This window comes from Nelumbo lutea, chromosome 1 (assembly GCF_056320005.1).
Source record: "Nelumbo lutea isolate HS-2025 chromosome 1, American lotus-T2T, whole genome shotgun sequence".
Lineage (NCBI taxonomy): Eukaryota > Viridiplantae > Streptophyta > Magnoliopsida > Proteales > Nelumbonaceae > Nelumbo > Nelumbo lutea.
In genome coordinates, this window is record NC_142684.1 from 96,598,614 (window position 1) to 96,622,062 (window position 23,449).

The window sequence follows — 23,449 nt, forward strand, 5'->3', positions numbered from 1 at the left end:
ATTGGTTTTGCCTATAGGATAGAATTTCCTAAGGAATTCTTATTGCATTTCTGCACATGTCCTAATGGGTCTCCCTATAGTCCCTAACCAATGTTTGGCCTTATCCTTCAAGGAGAAGGGGAAAAGAGTCAATCTAAGGGCATCATCATTGAAATTATGAATTCTTACACTTAAACATATTTCCAAAAACTCATCTATGTGCTTGTATGGGTCCTCACTTGGGTTCTCATAGAAGGATGGGAGCATCTGGATTGTACTTGACTTAATTTCATACTGTAAGGTATCAGGTAACTGGATGCAAGATGAAGGGTTGTATTGTGTTGAAGTGAAGTATTCCTTCAACTTTCTAGGTTGGGCATCATTGATTCCGGCCATTTGATTTCAGTGTTGATGGTGGAAGTATCTCTCTATTTTAGGTATAGGTTCTACAGTTTCTCTCCTTAGAGATCTCCTTCCCAACATACAACACAGAAGTCTCTTTTCTTCTTATTAAAATTTTGAGTTTAATTTCAAATGTGGATTTTGAAATTTGAACTTTGAAATTTAAACTCAACTTTTGAAACTTTCTCTTTTTTTCTGAAATTTAAATTCCTAAAATCTAAATTCAAGTTTGAATTAATTTTTTATTTATTTTTCTTTTTTTTAAGGCAAACAAATCAACCACATGACCTAAGGGCTAACCTAGGGTTTCCTAAACTAGTGATTCAACCAATGTGAATCCTTTTAGGTTCACTTGGAATTACACCACTTCCTTTGGTTAGCCAGGTAAGAGGTGGGGATGTGGGAGGCTTCCCTTGCTCTCGCAAGGACCTAATTAAGTAACCACCAAACCCACTTAGGCTTAGCCGTTTAACCTCTTTCCTTAGACACCAACCGCCGGTTAAGGAAAACAATTTCAAGCTCTCCTAAAATTCAACACACCTTTGAACCAAATGTAAGGCTTCCCCAAAGGATCTTTTTATCCAAATTTTAAATTAGGGTTTGGGTGAACTGCACGTGGAGGGCGGTGATTTTTGGGCCAAGGAAAGGTGATGAAATCTCCACCTTATCTTATTTAAGTTGGATGCCCTTAAGTAGATTAATGGAAAAACAAAATAAACAAAGCAAATGCAACTAACTACAATGCATGATCAATTATTTCTAAAATGCAATTCAGCAATATAACATAAAAGAATAAAATAAACTAAGCACAAGAAGCAATTAAAATAAAAAGAAACCTAGCACATTCACAACAAACAAAATAATTTCAGCAATTAAATAAACCTATATGATGCATGCTCTAGAATATCAAACCCTAAATAATGGAATGAAAATGCAAGAAAAATATTAACCAATTTTTTTTTATTTTTATAATTTTTTAATTCAAAATTTAAAATTTTGGGAGTTTAAATTCAATTTCAGATTTTGAAAATTAAATTCCTAAAATATAAATTTGATTTTCTTTTAAACTTTTAAATTTTTTTATTTTTTTTATTTTCAATTTTTTTAAATCGAAAATTTAAATTTCGAAATTTGAAATTCAAATTCAAATTCAAATTTAGATTCGATTTAAAATCTAAATTTAAATTCAGATTTGAAATTTAAACTCAAATTCGAAAATTTCAACAATTTCCTATTTAGCAATTAATTATTCAATTAAACAACTAAAAGAAAAAAATTAAATAAAGCAACAAATAATAATTGCAAACAAAAAATAAAACAACAATTAATTATGCTAAACAGAATTAACAACTACCAAAAATAAATTCTAGCAAAATAATTGTTAATATAAAAATTAAACTGAAAATAAAATGATAAAAAAGAAAATTATGTAAGAAATAGATAAAATAAAAGAAAAATACAAACTAAAAAAGTAAACCAAAAATAAAATAAACAAAAGAAAAAAATATGCTGAAACTTTTTATTTATATTTTTTTTCGTTTTTTTATTAAAAGAAAAACACAAATCTAAAAATTAATATGAAAAAAAAAATATGCTGAAAAAATCAATAAATAAACGAAAATTTTTTGTTTCTTTTTTTATTGTTTTTTGTCTGAAATAAGAGAAAAAAAACGAATCTAAAATTTAAATAAAAAATAAAATAAAATAAAATAAACAAAAGAAACTATGCTTCAAGAAATAAAACAAAATGAAATAATCAATTTTTTTTTGGTTTTTTTTTAATCTGAAATAAAAGAAAAACACAAACCTAATAAAGCAAAAAAAAAAAGTGGAACAAGAAATTAAAATAAGGAAAGAAGAATAGATTTAGAAACAAAATGGAAGCAAAATAATTCTAAAAATAAATAAATCAGATTTTAAAAAAATTAATTAAAAATTTGAAAATCACTATTCTACCAACAAAAAGGAGTTTGAAAATAAAAATAAGAAAATGAAAAATAAAATGGAACGACTACACCTGAAACGCAATCCAATTTCTCTTCTCTTCTCTTTCGTTCCGTAGTCCCGTAACGCTCTGGTACCCCACCTTTCGCTATTCCGTCCTGCAGAATCATAGAGAAACAAGAATTAAATTGAGATAATGGATCAAGTAATAAAACTAAAAAGAAAAAATAATGAAACAGATTTAGAAAAAGTAAATAAAATTTTTTCTCTGTGCTTCCCTAGCAACAGCGCCAAAAACTTGGTGTGTCTGGAAGCGCGTCGTTAAACACCTCGGAACACCAGTTTAAACATTTATAAATTTTACTGTTTCTCAAACAACTACTAACGCAGTAAATGGGTGAGAATGGATCGTATCCATAGGAAAGCGAGTGAAAAATTAATATATACTTAGATCCAGACAAGAGAATGCAATCGGGAATTACAGAAAATACGAAAATAAAATCTATTATTGCTGAAATTAAATGTTTCAAATTTAAACAAGACAATAAATAAAAATCAGAATATAATAAAGTATGGAAATCAACAAAGGTAATAAAAGAAATAAAAAAAATGATCCAGAATTTGAATCTGGTGGCGGTAGCTACAAATCGGCCAAACAGCTTGTAGAAACCTCTCTAGACAAGAGCCGGACATTCGTCCTTTCTACAACCCTCGAACCCCTCGAGACACCTTAGCCTTGAACAGAATGAATTCAGATCTACAAAACAGTGAAATGAACAAGAATTAAATATAAAAATTACAGAAATAAAAATAACAGAAAAAAAAGAATGGTTGATCAAATCCAGTGGCGGTAGTTGCAAAATGGTTGAACAGTTTGTAGGAACCCCTCCCGACAAGATTTAGGTGTCCTCCCCTTCTACAACCCTTGAACTCTTCAAGAAACCTTAGCCTTGTTAACTGGGCGAACTAACCAACCTCTTCTACAGGGCCCCTGTGACCCATTTTTATAGAGAATGGTGGACACAATTAGAAATAGGGAGAAAGATGGGGGGTGGCAACTAAGATTTAGCAAAGTTAGGGACACCCTAGGGTTTCTAATGGATGGCTAAGATGGTTTTGGGGTAATCCTATGGTTGAAAATGGAAGGAGAGAGCACCCAATATTATGTATGGTTGAGATTTGGGTGCCCAAAAATGGAGGGTATAGATTAGAACATCTAGGGTTAAAGGGTTAAGATTAAAAGAATAGGTGGTGCCCTAGATTGAATGGTTGGGATATAAGATGGAGGGAGTGATTGAAATTTGGAGGTGAGGGGCTGAATGGTGAGGATTAGCAGAATAGGTGGTGCCCTAGGGTTTAAAAACTATAAATGAGAGCCATAAAATGAGTGGTTGAGATCAAAAGAGGTGGATGGTGGAGATTAAACACCTAGGGGCGACTAGGGTTTGCTAAGAGTGAAAAGATTATGTTAAAAAGGCTCCTTAGGGTTTGCTAAGAAGAGGGTAGCATGATAGTACAGTAGGATGGGTGCCAACTGGGTTTAGTAGATAGGAAGCGTCCTCTTGTTCTCAGTTCTTTACAAAAGCACCCTCTTTCAATTGGTCTTCGCACTAGCTTCTCAAAAACTGTGATTCAGCCTAGAAAATTTCCTATAATTTGCACAAAGACCCTTAGAGGTCACATAATTGATTTTAACTGAAAAAATTGTATACTTTGACTATTCTAAGATCGAAAATACCCCTGAATTATTGTCCTAAAGGCATTAAAATGCAGAGTTATCACCTTCCTTATTATTTTTAGGGTAAATTACAAAGACCCCCTGTACTTTGTTTTGCGACAAAGGCCCCCCCTGTACTATGACCATGAGACAAAGACCCCCTTGACCGGTAAGTAGATGAGGGAATGCATTAAATTATCAAAATACCCCCACTAAACTTTTTCTATTTTCTTTTTTTCTCTTTTTCTCTTAAAACCTATTTAACCTATAACACCCAAAAAAGTATCTCCGATGAAGAGGTAAAACGATTACTTTGGCGAGAAATCTCGGATGAAAGTGTGGAAGGAAACACGAGATCAGAGGATTGCAGTGGCGGCGCATTCGAACCCGTCACCGACGCCTCCGCTTCCACTAGCGGAGGATTGCCGCGGCGTCCCTCTTTTGAAGACTCCTCTGTCACTGTCGAACCAGTTGTTGCCCCCTTTGTACTTCCACGGAACCAGTGACTGCCCCACTCCCAACCGATAATGGTAAGTCAGCCATTACCAATGAAGAAACCCTACACTCAAAAACTCCTCGACAGAGATGCCCCCGACCTCGACGAGTCTTTGTTTCTTCCCCAAGATTACTTCCCGGTTCCGCCACTAACCCCTGCCATCTCCTGGGCAGCGGCAGATAGAAAACCCCTGTAACCCATGTTGACCTTCGATTCCTCCATGGCTCTAACGGTGGTCCCTCTTACGTTAGAGTTGCTGAAGAAGATAAAAGGGCTTGGTTAGAGAAATTCACATACGTTATAATTATTCGAAGATTAGAAAGATAGAAAGGGAAAAAGAGGAGTTATTGTGAAGTGAACGAGGGAAAAAAAGGAGTAGTGAGGGAAGAGATGGTGGGCTCAGGAGCATCAGACAGGAGCAAAGAAGCGGTTGGGATGATGGCCTTGCACGAGGCCCTTAGGAGTGTGTCTCTATTTAGACTAGACTTACGTCGTCTTTTGGACCATTCGACCACGCCCATATGTTAGACACACTCAACTAATCTCTCAGTACTTTGTCTGCTCTTGTTTTCCGTAAATGAGTTTCTTTCCTGATTGCAGGAGTAGAGGTGGTAATGGATGCAAGGTTGGTGACGACAACGGCAGCTTGTGAGTATGGTATCTGTTTACTTTTGTACTTGTAGAAACAAAGGGTAGAAAGCAGTGGCGTCCCTCTTTTGAAGACTCCTTTGTCAACCCATGTCGATCTTCGATTCCTCCATGGCTCCTCCACTTCCACAAAGGCCTTCGCCTTCAAACCCGTCACTGATTTCCAGGGTAGAAAGCAGTTGCCATGACCTCTGTCACTGCCAAACCAGTTGTTTCCTGCTACTGTTAACGACATCAGAGAAAAACAGGGGGAGAAACGAGAGAAATGTGGAGCATCTTGAGTCTTGACCTGATACTGAGGAATAAGACCCGTAGAGGGAACGGAATGCGAAGGGGAAAAGAAAATGAGGTCGGGGAAGATGAACATTATTTTTCTCGTCAGAATAGTTTTTACAAGGATAGCATAGGGATTAAAAAATATTATAACGGCAATTTTGGACGGAAGGCTAGCGGAAGGGGGTCTTTGTCTCATGGTCATATTACAGGGGGGTTTTTCTCACAGACCACAGGGAGGGTCTTTGTAATTTACCCTTATTTTGACATCATCGTGGCTCCCACCAATGTGTAGAAATAGAAATGAACTAATACAAAGAGGCTTTTGAAGAAAAGAAGAGGCAAAAGAAATGAATCAGCTTTTTTCTTCTAATTTTCGATTGAAAGTGTGGAGAGGCGTATTAGGGAGAAGTGGCAATATTTCTAGGGGTAAGAGAGGAAAAGCCTCTATTGAGATGAAGAGGAGAGGAGAGCTGGAAATCAACCTTCAAGGGTGACGAAGAGCAGGGTAGTAGTTCACAAACGAAAACGAACACTTTTGCCTACGAGAAATGGAAGTAGAGGAGGACGACCACCTTGTTAACCAGTGACCCGAACGACAGAAGAATCTGTTGTAGGCGGCCGAAGAACATGATAATGACTGAAGAAAACCGTTCTCTCCATTACTTCTTTACCCTCCTTATATGCTTTCCCTTCTCATTTTTAATCTCTAGAGAGAGCGAGTGGCGACCGGTCTGCGTCCTGGAGTGTTTCCCTATTGCTATTTATCTTCTTACAATACTAAAGCAGAGACGTATGTCCATGTATACGGGGTTGCATATTTTATTTCTTTCTTTATAACTTTTGCATTTGATTGGCACCCGAGATCATGGTTTTTAAAAACGAATCGGCGATCGAATCGGTCAGGAGTCTGGTTATCGGTTTGAACAGTCTGATTGTTTGACTCTAGATTGGCTGATGTAGTGTCTCGCATCCTACCAAAAAATGAATCGCAAAGTGGAGCCAACTTGCCTAGACATTTCTCCAATATTGTAGACAGACAGTTTAGGGAAAGATGACGGCCCCTTAGGTTTTTTCCAGTTATTGAAAATTTTCATCGATTGGGTTTTATTTTTAAAGTTTTATGAATAGTGGAGGGTAAATATGATATTTTATTTTTCGTTAGTACTTAATGGTGATGTCAATTGTAAAAACATTTAAAGGTACTTTAAGATAATACGTAAATAGTAAAGGTAGAATTAGTCAATTTCTAAACCATAGGGGTACTTTAAGAAATTTGCCCTTAATTTATTACTAAAAATCCAATCCATTTGAATCAAATGAATAAGATTTTATTGCAGTTGCAAATAGATTGGATCAAACCATATATACCTAGTTCACCCAAAGAAACCTAGATTTGATTTTCAAATTCAAATTGGTTTATATCATGGTTTTTAAAAATGAACCGGTGACCAAACCGGTCAGGGGTCCAGTTACCGGTTCGAATGGTCCGATTGTTCGACCCAAATGATCAGCCCGTTTTGACAAAAAAATAAAAGAATTTAAAGAAATTTAAAAAATTGAAAAACGATAAAAACCGTTCGAACAGTTAATCGACCTGTTCAATGGTTTGCTAACCAAAATTAACGGTTTTGGGGGAAAATGGAACTGGTCATGTGACCGGTTCCTAGTTTTTCTGGTCCAGTCCGGTTTTGAAAACCATGATTTATATCCATCATATATTAAAGGGTCGTTTACTAAAACACCCTTTGTAGTTTTATGGATTTATTAAAACCTATCATATTGTTTGTGTTTTACTAAAACACCCCTACAGTTCTCAACTGATTTACTTATTCAACCTTCCATTGGGTTGAAATGGAAAAGGAAATTTTTGACCTTAGGATTTGTATGGACCAATATAATCTACAGAAAATATAAATGGAAATGTCACTCTTGCCCCTAGTAAAGCATGGGTAACCGATCAATTTTATTCTCTATTTGAAGAAGGAAGACATGTTGTTGCAAATTAACTAATAACCTAGTATGCATGGCTCTCTCTTCTTCATTCTACTGAAATCAAACATGGTGTGGTAGATTTGAAAATAACAATGGATCATTTTTAAAACTCAATATAATGTGTTAGGGGTAATTTTGGAATAAAATAACACAAGTCCATGCCCTTGAATATTTTTCACTCAATTTAAGCGGTCAGGTTACCATTTTCAAATAGCAATATAAATGATTCTTGATTAAAGGTCGACTAAGTAAATTAGTTACAAACTATAAGGGGAGTTTTAGTAAAACGTAAACTATATGATAGGTTTTCGGCAATATGTGAAACTATAGGGAATGTTTTAGTAAATGACCCCGTGTTTAATTACCCTAAGGCAAATTTAGTAGTACCCCTAAGTTTTAAGAAATTGATTTACTCACCCCTACTATTTACAAATTGCCTTAAGCTACATTTGACAATCATTTATTATCGTTAACGAAAATATTGAAAAGATTGTTTTTCCTTTCAATTTTCAAAATGGAAACAACCACTTCTCTATTTCTACTTTTCAAAAATAGAAGGAAAAAAGGCAAAGCTCTTAGTACATAGAATCAGCTTGACTATGTAAACTCAAATCAATGCACACCTCTCGTAGTTTCCGCCACCAAATTTGGCCTTGTGATTCATCTTATCGAAACTTTGAGAAATTATGATGGGCTTTCGCATCTCCTCTTTGATGAAGAACACAAATAGAAATTTATTATTCCTCAACAAATTCACCTTTAGCGTAATGTTTCAGATTTCCTTTGCGGTTTGGGTGAGGAATATGCTTTTAACTTCATCAAAATTGAAGGAAACTACTAAAAATCAATCTTGCGAAGGATAGCTGCATCACACATTCTGGTGACAGTATTCCCTCCTACCGCATATTTACATAGATGCACATGGCAACTAGGGTTACCTTTTGTGGCGGCAATAATGGGAACGGAACAACCTGTATATCTTTTCTTTTATTTTTTCTGATAAATGAACAACCTTTCTATCTGATTCGAATGCTAGGTACCATGTATCATTCCCTGAGATACACCGCTAAATTGGTATCCCTTGTTGAACTTCCTAACCAAGCCCAAGAAAGATGTAAATAAGGCCGTGAATATATAACAGTCTTGATTTTGAGAATGCTACTAGCAGAGATTTGCATTTTGAGAATATTGGTTAGTCGCCTAACGTTGCAGATGCTTCTTTTTATCGGCAACAAATCTATCATTTTGTTTTCTTTTACCAGCACATCAGTTAATAGAATTTCCTGCACTCGTTTGATATGTGCCATGGTGCATTTCTAATGAGATTGGAACATGTTGTATTTCGCATGATGCCCTAGCTCACTTATGCGACAAAAACAAATAGCGTGCTTGCCCCATTATAGTTTCATAAATTTTTGAAATTTAAAAAAGTGAAAATAAGGAAAATATTTCATTTCTTCTTCACTCTCATTCGTTCCTCCCCTCCCTCCTCTGTGGCCTCAGAACCAATGAACCAGAACTCTCTTTCTTCCTCTTTCTTGTTCTCCCTTATTTCTCCTTGTTTATTAACATTGAAGCTAATTGGAAACAGGCAATGACCTCTCAACTGAAGAGAGCACTAGTCAGTCTAGTTTCGTGACTTCTCACATCTCTCTCCTTCTCCTTCTTGAGGGAAGATCGAATCAGTCCGCCTTGCAATTTCCGTGCATTGAGGGAAGACCGTCTCTTTATAGAAGGAGACGGACTTCTCCTTCTTTTGAATTTTTTATTTTTTCTAATCCATGTCATTTTTGAAACTACCAATTAGGAATTCTACTTTCCCTAAAAAATCTTCATAAAATCTCTCTCCCTCTCTCCCCCACACACATTCCAATAACCTAAATAATATAATATCCTAAAATTTCTCCAAAACAACCTCCCTATCCCCAACTTTCTCCTAAGCCATCTCTATTTTAGTAGAGAGTTTCCCTCCTAAATTATCTCTAATTCTTATTTATCTTCTCCCCCACTTTTTATCTACATCTATCTAAAGAAAGTTTGAATTCAAAAATTTAAGAATTATTTAAATATTCTAACAAAATCGTATAATAACTTTACAAAATTTATTAAAAAGACAAAAAATAATTATAATTGATTTAATAATATTCATATTATTAACAATTATATATTTTTACAAAATTCATCAGAAATTATGTACAAACATTACAAATTATGATTTTCTAGATTAGTTAATCTAAATGTTATTCAAATAATAAAAATCTAACATTAAAATGAAATATTATTTAAATATTTCAATAACTAAATATCTTAAATAACAAAATATTAAAATTAATATTTTAAATCAATTAATATTATATTTTAAATAGTTAATGAAAAACTTTTAATTATAATATATATTAAGATTTTAAATATTTAGTTAAATAACTAAATATTTTAAATAATCAAATATTTAACATAACGAGATTTTAAATAGTTAAAATAACAAAATTATGTATTAATAGTACTATAATTTTGTGGACTATTAAATTCAACATGTAATTTATATTTTAATATTTAAATAATAATATCATTTCAATAAATAAATAATATTGTAAATAACTAATTTCATTTATACTAGACTTGTTCATGGGCTGAGTAGCCTGACGGCCCGGCCTATTACTTTTTGGGCTTGGACAAAATTTTAAGCCCGCATGCTCAGGTTTGAGCTTTAAATACCATGCCCAATCATTTTTCGAGCCGAGCTCGTGCTTTCTCAAATAAGCCTGGCCCGGCTTGATACTATTACATATAATAAAAAAGTACTAATGTTATATATAATATATATTTGTTTCTTAAATTATTAATAAATATCAATTTACTATTTGGAAATACAATTTAGTTTATTAATTTATTAAATTATTACCTAAATAATATAATATTAATTTATAAAAGTACACTGAAAATAAGACATTTTGTGTCCAGGTCGTGCTTCGGGCTTTATATAAGGCCCATGTTCGAGCTCAAGATCTAGGCCCGATGATCAGGCCAGGCTTGGGCTCGGGCTTGCACATTTTCTATTGATAAAGAGGCAAAGCCGGACCCGGCCCCTAAACAGGTCTAATTTATACCAATTAATAATTATAGAAAATAATTTTCAAAAAAACTATTGTTTAGTAATAATAATTTTAAAACTTAATATTTATTTATTATATATTTATCTATACTTAAATTAATATTTATTGTATTTTAGTAATTATTTATTGTTTTTTGTGATACATATATTTTAAATAATTATGTATAAATCTATTTTTGTTTTTTTATTTAATAGAAATTTTTTTATAATTATTGGAGTTTAAACTACAGCTATTTAGCTTTTCAAAATTAATTTATTGTGTATTTTTGCTATAAATTTTTAATAATTACTAGAGATTAAACTATTGTTCACGAATTGGTTCGATTCAGTTGTAGGTTATTTGGCCAACCAAATCGACTTGGTCAAGTTGGGGAGTTGGTCACTCAGGTTATATCGGTTTAGGTCATTTTTCGATTTGGTCAATCGGTTCAAAAGATTTAAACTTAAAAAGTTAAAATTAAAAATTAAGTTTAAATTAAAAAATACAATGACATTATTAAAAATAAAATTTATGATATAAACTATTTTAGCCTAAGAAATACTGGAAATTTTCCACTTTCTCGTATTAAAAGATATATTTAAAATATAAAGTATTAACATATATCATGGTCGGGTTGTTCAATTTTAGTCAGTTTACAAATGGCCAAAGCGAAACTGATCTAACCTAATCGAGTTGGGAAATTGTTGAAGCAAAGCCGATTGGAACTACTAAAAAATTAGGTTGTTCAGTTTCATTAGTTTGATTTGGAATGGAAACGGGGAGGGGCGGGGACGATCCCCATCCATGTCCTCGTCCCCATCCCTACTCCTCATGATTCTTTATAATGTCAACCATTATGTTTTGTTTTTATTTTATTTAAAAAACAAAAATAAAATAATTAAAATTTACAACAATATTTTAAAAAATATTAACATATAGGCATATGTGTACATATATACATATATAAACGTATGCATATATATACATATATATGGGGCGGGGATTAAGGTCCATGCGAGACAGGGAGTGCTCTCCCCACCCCCGCCAATGAGGATGAAAATTTCCCCATCTCTATCCCCGTAGGGGGAAATCATCCCCCACCCCATTCGAGGCAAATCCTTACAGAGATTGGGGAAATGGAGAAAATTGCCATTCCTAAATTTGATAAACAAATTATTAAAAATAGTATATAAAATATAAATAATTATTAATTATTATTATATAAGACAATTATATACTCTTACATATTTCTATTGTTTATCTTTTAACTTAACAAATCTTATGCATCGCACGGGTCCTGCTAGTTGAATAAATAAAATAGAGGAAATCTAAAAGATAATGTCATTATAACTATTTAAAAATAGATAAAAAGAAAAAGTATATTAATTCAGGGCTTCATGCTATTATAAAAAGGGGTTCACTGCTGTCATAGTAAGGGATTGATACCCTCTACACGACCATGATTTGAGTAGTGAGACTAAATGTATAAGAATTCTCAAGCTAGAGTAATGGCCTAATGGGTCTATCCCTATGTAAAAACATAGTATTACCCGATTGGATATTAGATCGATACAGATTATTTGATATACCTTTCTTCTTTTTTATTGAGAACTGAAAGCCGAAAGGAAAATATATTAGAAGAAACCATATTCATGCTATATGTGATTATTGGGCTTTTTTCAAAAAAAAAAAATAATAACAAAGTTTCATTTATTCACAAGATTGGTGATGTTTCAGAAAAAATGTTCAATCTCGTGAGTTTATAAAATAAATTAGTTGCCCTTTAATTCCCCTGCAAGATTTATTGGTTATGTTTCACCATCATCACTTACCTCCCCAATTCGCTTCCCTACGTTGTTGTTAGAATGGCTTTGCTTCCCAGTTCCCATTTGGTAAGAGAATAAAGCAGCGAGTGATTTGAGATCAGAGGAAGGCAAGATCCCGCACTCACAAGCCCAAGGGCCCCTTCTCCGTTCCGCTGCCACGACTGCACCTCTTGTTCAGTTTGGAAGGAGTATGAATATAAATTTGTAGTGCGTAAAACGTTGTATTTTATATTATTTTGTATATATTTATACAGTACATATTTGTATTTGTGTTTTGCATAAATTTGGTTAAACTTGGTTAGTCACTGTAGCTTTTTCTAAAAAACATTTTTTAATGAATGGTTGAATAAAATCAATTTCATTCTCATACCAATCAGAATGTAATAAAACTACGGTTCAGAGTGAAAGACGTCAATACCTTGGGCTTCACCCATCTCACCGATCAATGGCGGCAATATGCAGCATCTACTACATTTCTTTTCCCGTTTTATTAAAGAATTCATGAGTTTTTGAAAAAAATGTCGTGAAATATTTGAATTTGAAATACATAAAAGAAAGAGAAAACCCACCAAGAGATCTGTTGTTCTAGTTCAACCGATATCTTGGATTAGTGCCCAGTGGTGAGCCTGATCTGGTTCTGCGATTTGACGACAATGAAATAAGGCCTTTAATCCATTTATCCATAGAAGCGATTGACTTGCTTTGAACATTATTTTAAAAACATCATCGATTTTGTCAATTAATTAAACTCCATTAAGTTTTTTCTTTTTTGTAAATTGTCCTTGATTATTAGACATACCCGGTTGCTGTTTTCTGTTAAAAAAATGACACATTTAAGCTGTAGATTAAAATTAGAACCTAGATTTTTTGCCCTAATTGCTGAGTTCCAAACTCCAACTCGTCTCCCAATCCTGAAGCCCCAACATCGCCGTCTGCTCCAGCAACATTACTCACTTGGCCTAAATTCCTCAACAGAAAAACCCTACTTTCTTCACTACAAACCCTAAATCTCATCGCAAAAGCCAGCCTCCAGTTGATGCCTGAACCAGCAATATAACCCCTCTCCATCTCCCACTACAAACACTAGATTTTCTCGCAATAAAGCTCTAATTTGTTCCTCACTTGCATGAAATTCATGAGCATTCGTCTAACACCTACTAAAATGACAAAAATCCCAAAATTTCCAACCGGCTACAGTTGCCCAACGAAAGAAGAAGAAGAAATAATCGAAAAAGGTAACGAATAAAAAGGCAGTCAGAAATCTCGTGTGGAAAGTGCCGCTCATCGCATCGAATGATGCTGCGTTCGCACAAGATATTCATCATCCCACAGTATCCATCGAAGAGAACGGTCTAGATCCACTAAGACAATCTGCCTACCATACAAACAACGCAGTACAGAGTTCTCTCCTCTCTGCATCAAATCAAAGAATGATACACAGTACGAATCTTCGATGAAGAAGAAGAAAGGAAAAACCCCGACCGACGCCTCTTCCCCGAGCTCCACTTCGTTTCTGCCTCTCTTGTCAAAAAAGAGATGCATTTTATAGACAGACGCAAATTCTACGATGTTGCCCTAGTGATACACACAATTCATTTACACGGTTAAAAATGTATTAAAAGACAAAAATAACCCTGGACTTTTGAAAAACAAATTCGCTAATCGATAAGAATAATAAGATGGGAGAAGTATCGATCAGCCCAACTCAGAATTTATTAGGCACAAAGTATAGGGGAATGCATCTGACCGTGAATTGATGATAGGCAGAATGTGGTTTATAAGGGGGAGAGGACTAGTCATAGGGGTGGTTGGAATTTAGAATTCTGCATATTGTGTATCCGTACTTTTCCCTAATAAGATAGCCACGCTGGATTTTCAGATGTTAAGACATAAATGCCACCCAACAGGGCAGGCTTATAAAGAGAAGTAGGACCCAGAGGACAAGCTTTGATCCTTTGGTGGCACGCCCATAGAACATCAATGGTGGCCTCTGGCGATCAAACTCACCCTCGCCATGCCCATGGTGTCTATGACCATCTCCACCTTCCCAGTATGTGCTATCATGGTCACTGTCATGGTCATGGTGATCATGGTCGCTGTCATGGTCGTGCTCATGGTCGCTGTCATGGTCATGGTCATGGTCATGATCGTGCTCATGCTCATGGTGATTATCATCATCTTTGTCATCACAATCATCTTCATGGTCATGGTCATGGTCATGTTCATCATGGTCGTGGTCATGCTCATGTTCATCATGGTCATGCTCATGTTCATGTTCATGATGCTCATGATCATCATGATCATGGTCTTCCTCATCATCATGATCATCATCCTCTTCATCGTCATCATCATCTTCTTCGTGCAATTTCCGTTGGAGCTGCTCTGAGTCCGTCTCATTCCAGCCCTTCCGGCCCATCAGTTTCCGGGGAAGAACCACCCCTCCATCTTTTTGGCGTGACCCATCAGCTGCAGCGCGACACACAGCAATGGCTACCATGATCACAAGCAAAACAGCTGCGACCAACCTCATTTTCTTTCTCTCTCTTCTCTGCTCCTTGTATCGCTTTAAGTCCGAGTTTTCTGCTGTAGGTTGTAGCTACAGGAATCTGACTCTGGCCTTATATAGAGTAGTAGAGTACAGTGCACATAGAATAATTCAAACAGAGTAGAGTTTGGATGAGCGTCAGAAGCGATTTTCCAACCTAAACTATTTAACTATCTATTTGTGCAGTTTTCATCAGATAACGTAACTGTAGTATTAGATGGATCATGATGGAATGAACAGATCAACGACTAGGAAGGATCACGCAATTGAAGTGGGTCCCATGTTAATGTTGGGCCTGGTTCACAGCCCATATCTCTAATGATCCACGATTCAGCTGGTAATATGTAGGTAAGAATGTCTATAGAATTTTTATTTTATTTTATTTTATTTTATTTTATTTTTTTTTTAGATGAAACAAGAAATAGCCTTGATTATTAAATATACTGGTGGTCCTGGAATTTTTATTTTATTTTATTTTATTTTATTTTATTTTTTTTTTTGGGGGGGGGGGGGGGAGGGGGGGAGGAAGTTGAACAAAAAAATGTGATTCTATTACATATTTTTTAAAGAAAAATAAACAATTTCATTTTTTTTAAGGGTTGGAGGAGAGTTCGAGTATGATAGTTTACATCATAAAGTAGTTAAAATAGGTTTAAATTGGTACCGACCACTATATTTTATTGCAAAATTTATAGTACAAAACACGCCCAGTGTGTTAAAGAATAATATCTACTTTACGCCCAGACATTGTTATTAAACACTACGAGAAGAATAGTTGTGGTTTTGAGATTGAGGTGGCCTTTGATAACAATTTTTCAGACCTCTAAAGTTTGAGAATGTTGTTTTTTAGACACCACTTATTTTTGAGTTTGAATTTGGAATTTGAAATGCATTTTCTGATTTGAAAATCGTAAGACCCAAGCCAGGCACTAAACATAGATGCGTTTCAAACCTGGTCAAAAGTTTGAAATATCCTCAATATTCAATAATGACATATTATACCCCTATTTATTGAAACCGATTCAATTCGTTAGCATCGAATGAGAAGGGAGACGGCGATGGAGAACTCAAAGAAACCCTATAGTTGCCAGCGATGAAGAACTCGCCAAAAAGAAAAACATATACCGAATCCCATTCTTTCTCTCTCATGTCTTCCTGCTATTGCCACTTTAGCTAGTTGAACTCTCATATGTTCGATCTCTCTCTCTCTCTCCCCTGTCTTTCCACCACTACCACTACAACTCTCTATAGCAGTTGTCTTGTCTTTAGCCACTTGAGCCATTTGATCAAATCCACTACAACTCTTAGTTGTTCGATTTTCTCTCTCTCTCTCTCTCTCTCTCTCCGTTGTCTTCCTGCTACCACCGCTACAACTTTCAATAATGGCGGTCTTGTCTTTATCCACTTGAGCCATTTGATCGAATCCCCTACAACTCTTAGTCGTTCCATTTCCCTCCCCCCCCTTTCTCTCTCTCTACTCCCGACCACTGTCATCGTCTCCGCCCCATTCTCTGTCTCTGCAACTAATGTAAAACAAAACACCGTTGCGACAATGTAAAATAGAACACTGCTACAATTGATGTAAAATAAATTATTAATTATTTTAATTTTTATTAATAAGTAAATAATTTAATAGTTTTAAAGATATTAACTTGCTAATTATTAAATATTTTAATTGCTTCATAGATTTTATTACTATTTTTATTATTATTTTAATTCTTAATAATTTATTTTTAATTTATAAATTTATACGTACTTTCTGATTTTATTATTATTTTAATAAATTATTTTTTTATTTTATAATTTTTTTGTATTAATTATTAATTATTAATTATTTTAATAAATTATTTTTTATAAAATACTACAAATTGAACTCAAATTACCAAATAGTATGTTTAGCTTTTTAAGGGTAAAATAGTAAAATCAAAGAATTTTAGATGTTGAAGGGTTGATCCAACACAAACAACTTTATCTATTCAGGACCTCTAAAAATTAGAAAAGCATTTATGCCTCTTTTCAGATTTCATACACTTTTAATATTTTTTTAGCTTTTCGGATTTTAGATTTCAGATTTATCAAATGCCACCTAAGAGAAATCACAACTTGGGATGAAAAACAAGAAGCCTAAAAGAAAATATTTATAAGGCTTGTTGGAGGTAGAGGAGTGGCCAAACAAACATAGAAAGTTGTTTTTCTAATTTTCTTCCTCAACTCTTTGCACTACGACCTATAATGTGGGCTATCGGCATGATACGGATTGAAGGTAGCCTAGATGCCATATGTGCCATGCTAGGCTTGATGGAATCGGGCTATGGCAGATTGGGCTCGGGTTAAGTCTATTTTTTTCTTTTCCAATTTTTTTAAATTAAAAAATTAAAAAATAACACATAATAGCATAAAATTAACATGAACAATAGACAATAAGTTGGACAAAATTGTTAAAATTTTGTTTTATTTTAAAATTAAAGATTGCATTGAAAAAATAATACAATGGAGTTGAATTAATAAAATGATAAAATTGAAAATAAAAATTACAATTGGATTGGATTATTGGAAAATATTATAAATAATTCTCAAATAAAATTGAGCATGAAAAATTACAAGAATACAAAAAAAAATACTGGATTAAACACTTTTTCAAGTTTCGTGTCCATCATCTGCATTTGGTAAACTATTAGTTGAGGTGTGATGTCCTCCTTTGTCTTGTAGCATATCTTTTGCATCTAGCCAATCCTTCAAGTAGATGCATATCTCCAAAGATTGATCATTCAAGTTGCTTCCCCTCTTCCTTATTTAAGGTGAGATTCCACATATCTAAACAAATGCAGTGCTACCATTGTTTTGGCATCTGAAAGCCTGAAATCATGTCTCCACTTTTTTTACAAACTACTCTTCTTCCCTTTCCAAGGATTTTCTCAATCTCAAACATAGTCTGTCCTCTTACTAGAGCAAGGACTTGGCATTACTTGGTAGTAGCACCAATCATAGAAGCCATATATGGAGCAGCATTACTTTTAATGGCATTGATATTTTCGATGTTGTCATATTGAGATTGGACTTCGTCAACAAAAGGAAAAGGATTTGGGGAAGAGCTAGGCATTGTAATGAAAATTAAAATTTAGAAAAATAAATAAATTTAACTATTGCTTACTCAGTCCAACCGTTGTTATCCTCGATTTCAACCAATGAAGCTCTCTAAGCCTCCTAGGTCCCCAAATTGGCAAATTGCAGTATTTGATTTGTAAACTTGGAACAATTGAAACAAGCTCTTCCTTGTTGAAACTTGGAAACTGAAATAAAAAATAAAATTGAGAAAAATAAAAGAGTTAAAAATATGAGAGCATGTACATTGTAGCGAGTAATAGAGTATTAAAGTATGTAACATAGTATGAGAGTTGTTGTGGTGAGAATGAGGGAGGGTAGTAGGGGTAATTATATGAATTTGGGGATTAATTTGTCCAAAGTACCCTCCAAAACTAGTTATTTATGACTGTTGGGAAGTGTATTTTGGTCATTTTTAGGGTTATATGTTATTTGACTTAAAGACCCCCCTAAACTAGCTAGTTGCTATAATTGTCAAGGGGCATTTAAGTCATTTTCCCCATGGTCCAAACACATAAATACCCCCTATTAGTGGTTTATAGCTATTAAGGGCTATTAAGGGGTATTATAGCTAGGTTGTGTTGGGTCGTGCCTTGGAGGCCCGGTCCTGTCCGCAACCTAGGCCCAACATGACCCAGATTCCCATGTTGTGTCTTAACCTAGTCTGGAATTGTAGCAACAGTGTCATGCCAGACACAACCCCTATCATGTTGAGCTGTGTTGGCCTGACAGTGTCCTGGCCCACGTTATAGCTCCACTCGTAATATGTTGCACACAGCCACACACATTAACTTTACAGCCGTGCATCAGAAACATCTCTTTAATGTAATCTATGGAGACATTATAGTTTTTCTCCATGTGATTGTAATTTCGGAAAAACCTATGATATAAGAAAGATATGATATGGAAAGAGTTCTGATTAAAAGTTCACCCATGAATTTTGAATGACACCTGATTCACTATCATGTTTATGATTCCAATTTATTGATCAATTATTTTTCTGATATCATATCTTTTCCGTATGATAGATGAACCCTTCTTTTGTATGAGATGTGGCAACACTTTGTAATGAACAGAGTATTCTCTTTTTATTAAGGTTCACTATGAATTTCACATGGTCTACCCTTTGACGTGGAATCATCTCATTGCTCAATGAGAGGAGATACTCATAGATGTATAAGCCAAAGTGAATGGATAGTTAATGTATGCTTTTTTGTTGGGATATAAATTCTGATGTACACATTATGTTTGTAGCAAATCGAAATCGTTCTTGATATGGTACAAATAAGGTGAATATAGTATGCTACATAATCCAATCAAAACATATCAGCAACTGGTGGCAGTGTGAGTGGGATTATCCTTGGATTCAGTGAACCCTTCGGTTCACCGGGCGTGTGAGCCCTTAGGAGACGTGCACGTCACCCTCTTCGGTTCTCTTTATTCTATTACTTTAATTAACATGAAGAATCCCGTTAACAAGACCACGGGTGGTATTCTTCACTGTTTCACTGAACTTCCACGGCGTGTACTCAGGCGGTAAGCACCCCTTCTCCTTTTCCTTGAAACCCCATTATTCTTCTCAAATCTTATCTTCTTCCTTTCTACAGACCATCAGTGACAAGATTCAACCGGCGTGCAGTTGTGCGTAGATTTGTGCACGCACCAATCTTCTCAAATCTCAAATTTTATCTTCTTCATTGCAGCAGCCTGTTGCTGCTGATAATATTTCTTCATCAGTAGAAATTAAAAGAAAATAAAGAGAAGATTGAAATAGAGTGGTCTATTATCTGTTTGTTAATGGGCTTTCAATGAATTTGTATCTCAATGTCAAACTCTTCTTCTTCTTCTTCTGTATCTCCACCAAGCTATAGTCCAAAAGCTAACCGGCGATCTCATTGCAAACCGACATTCATGAAATCAATGTAAAATCTATTGCAAACCGGAGCTCGTGAAGTTAAATGTAAAATCTACTAGCAGCAGAAAAAAATCAACTGGTGGTCATCTAAAATCATTCAGAAAAACAAGTAATATGTATTTCGATGTCAAACTCTTCTTCTTCTTATTCTCTTCCTCCTCTCCTTATTTTCTCTTTTTATTCTCTCATTTCTCTCGACTGTTGTGACCAAGCTGGTGCCGACTGCTATGACGAAGCTATTGCTGGCAGATTTCTATCAATATACTTCGCTAGCCTACTCTGTTTTTCTTTAGAAGTTGCTGGATTGTCGGGTGTCCGTCACCATGTCTGAAACTGAAATTTAGGAAGTTGATCCAATCAGGAGGAAGAGAATAAGAGATAAACTTACCGATAATATTGTACACATTTTATTTATAACAAGACAAAATTATTAGGGTAAAAAACTAAAATATACCTTTAAGTTTTAAAATGAACTCTTGTGACTATTTTACCCTTTATTTTATTTCAATTTTCAAAAACAACAAAAAAGAAGTCACTAACTGTTTAATATGTTAGTGGGCTTTTCTTTATTGATGCTCCAAATAAGAAGTGGACCTCAAAACAAGGAACTGTCCTAAAGGTTGGGATTAAGAAACAAATGGCGCACAATACTAAAACATCCGGAATCAATGGTGTCTAGGCTTTGCATTCAAATGTGGATATGAAGGACAAGACAAGTGGAGAACATGTTTTCATGGAAAATGGGTGGGAATCCAAGGAGAATGCTAGATTAACATTCAAAAGGAGCCAACATATCCCAAAACATGATCATAACCCAATGACACTCAATAAAGTGGTTCAAAGTGATGAAGAAATTGTTAATGCCAAGCCTCTTGCAATCTTTAGTGTTGACACTTTGCAGATTGTAGGCCTGAAAAAAATGCATCATAAATGTTGGACAATCTTATATTAGAAGCTATAACTAATTTGAAGGAGCCTACCAGTTCTAACAAGACTTCTATTGCTTTGCATATTGAGGACAAGTGCTAGGCACTGCCAAACTTCAAGTGATTGTTGTGAGAGAATTTGAAGTTTTTGACAGCAAGTGGGGAATTGAATAAGATAAACACGGCACATCATTTTGAAAATACCTATATTACCCCTATTTGAAATAAGTGCTTTTTCATCAAAAGCTCACGAGTGTTTATTAGAATAAGCACTCCTAAACTTAGGTTAAGTTGTTTTTTATTGTCACTCTTTTGGAGAACAACCATCCTACTTTGCATATTTGTTCACTCCAAGGATCAAAATTAGGTATTGGTCTGTCAATACAAACTGATATTCAACCTTTATTTTAATGGACTGAGGGATCAGGGCAGGCCTTCTCAAACTTTGAAAACCCCATTGCATACACTAGAAGTATTGATATGATATGCCTAGTATTGATATTTTGATCCTTGTTCACTCATTGCATTCTCTTAAAACATATTAAGTTGCATCACTACTACCACTATTCAATACTCCCCTAAAGCTTGCACCTCACCAATTGGCTCACTATGCAATCTAAAGCCAATCAGCATCTCCTACACTTGTGCTTTATTCTAAGTCGTGCACTAACCAATCAAAATTCATAAAAATTAGCGGAGGGGCCCCTGCATTGCAGGAGCTTGGAGAAATGAAATTATTGCATAGAAAAAAAATGAAGTTGAGAAATTATTTTTTTAGTGAAAGTATCTTAGGAAAAAAGTTACTTCAAATAAATTAAAATTTATATCCAATTTATTTTGCTAACACTGATTCCCTGAATGCATCTCTACTTAAATTGGTCCAGCAGCATGCAACATGCAACAGGGAAAACACCAAACTTCAGCTTTCCATTACTCTATCATCTTCTTGGTTAAAATTCTAATTTCAAATGAAGGGGCCTTCTTTTCGAACTGGGATAATACAAAGGTGAGAAGCATTGGTGAAACTAAAGCACCATTAGTTAAAAAAACAAGAACAGCTACAACGATCAACAGCACAATCGAGCAAATCAATGCTAGTAACCATGTCCGAATTAGTTTAAAAAGACAAGATGATTAAAAGACAGCCCCAATGTCCAGGGTATCTAAATACTTCACATTTTTCGTGAATGGTGATGGGTTGTCGAAGCCCTCAAAATTAATGCTAATCCCACAATAAAATTTTTGTAGTAATAGTGGTACTAGGTCGAATCCCACAGAGAGCTAAGGAATAATTTTTTAGCCGAATGTGCAATATAATAGAGTGGAAATTTTAAATAATTAAAATTTCTAAAAGAACAAGAAAGCAATAACAATACCAAACTAGAAAAATCAGTCTTACCGAATTCTGATTCAAGGGTTCGGATTAATCAATTGGTCATCGATCATAAGTAAACTTCGGCAGTCTTGCAATTCAAACATTTAACCTTAGATTTATTAGGATAGCCATAATAAACCTTGTATTTTTCTAAATCAGCTAACCAAACCCAGCATTCAATCAACACTTATCACTAATCGACTGGGTACGATAGCGCTCCATATTAACTAGTGATAGCATTAAACTTTGTGAAAACAATTAAACGAAAATAACAATAATTGAGATAACTGCAATTATCGAATTTTGTTCCATTGATTCCCTTTAGGTCAAAACATGTCAATACATTGGTCAAAGGCTATCACGAACAATTGACCCAGAAAGATATTAACCTAATTGCTACTTGTACCACTATTCGTGACAATTACGGATCACCGAACCATGGATAACAGTAGGAAAATCAACATTAATTAATTTGTCAGACTAATTAACATTAACATCCATAGAGAATAAGCACAAGAATCAATGAATACTTGAATTAAAAAGCAAGAACTTGAATTAAATACTGAACCTCACGATGACACAATCGAACCTCCCCCCTTGAACTAGAAAGAAAAGCTTAGCTGCTCATGATTTTCGAATCCTCCAGGCTTTGCTTCTCAGAAGGCCGAATTGATCTTTCTTGATTGAGTTGCTTGATGCTTGATTGATGGATTGTTGGATTGATGCCTCAAACTAGTCCGCACCCCCCTCCCTTTATATAGCTTTAGGAGGAGGGGCTCTCCAACTCCCTTTAGGAGATTAACTTTTAAAATTAGAAAGTCCTAATATGATCTACTTCTATCCTATCCTATCTAGTAATCTCAATCTCTTATCTTTTTACGACTACAATTGAAATTTAAATCTGATAGGATTCTTCATTCTCGAATTCGAGTTAGGCTGCTACAAGGCAACCCAAAACATGGGCTTTGTTGCAAACTTGCTCCGACTTCGGGCCCGAAATAGAGAGTTATGCCCAAAACATAAAAGTTGTGGGCCTATCCTTCATCTTTCCAGTGCATCTTGAATTACCCAAATCAGAGTCCGGAATAGAGTTATGCCCATATTACTGAATGATGCCGAAACTATGCAAAATCATCCGATTAGCCTTGTTTTCTTCCAATCACCATCCTGCTTGCCCTGAATCAAAATACAAGATTAATGAGACCAATTAAGTG

General features: G+C 34.7%; 1 pseudogene; it reads left to right on the forward strand.

The window, feature by feature from the left end:
- Positions 1-19,478: 19,478 nt before the first annotated feature.
- Positions 19,479-21,083, forward strand: LOC148876286 (telomere repeat-binding factor 1-like; annotated as a pseudogene).
- The last annotated feature ends 2,366 nt before the right edge of the window (positions 21,084-23,449 follow it).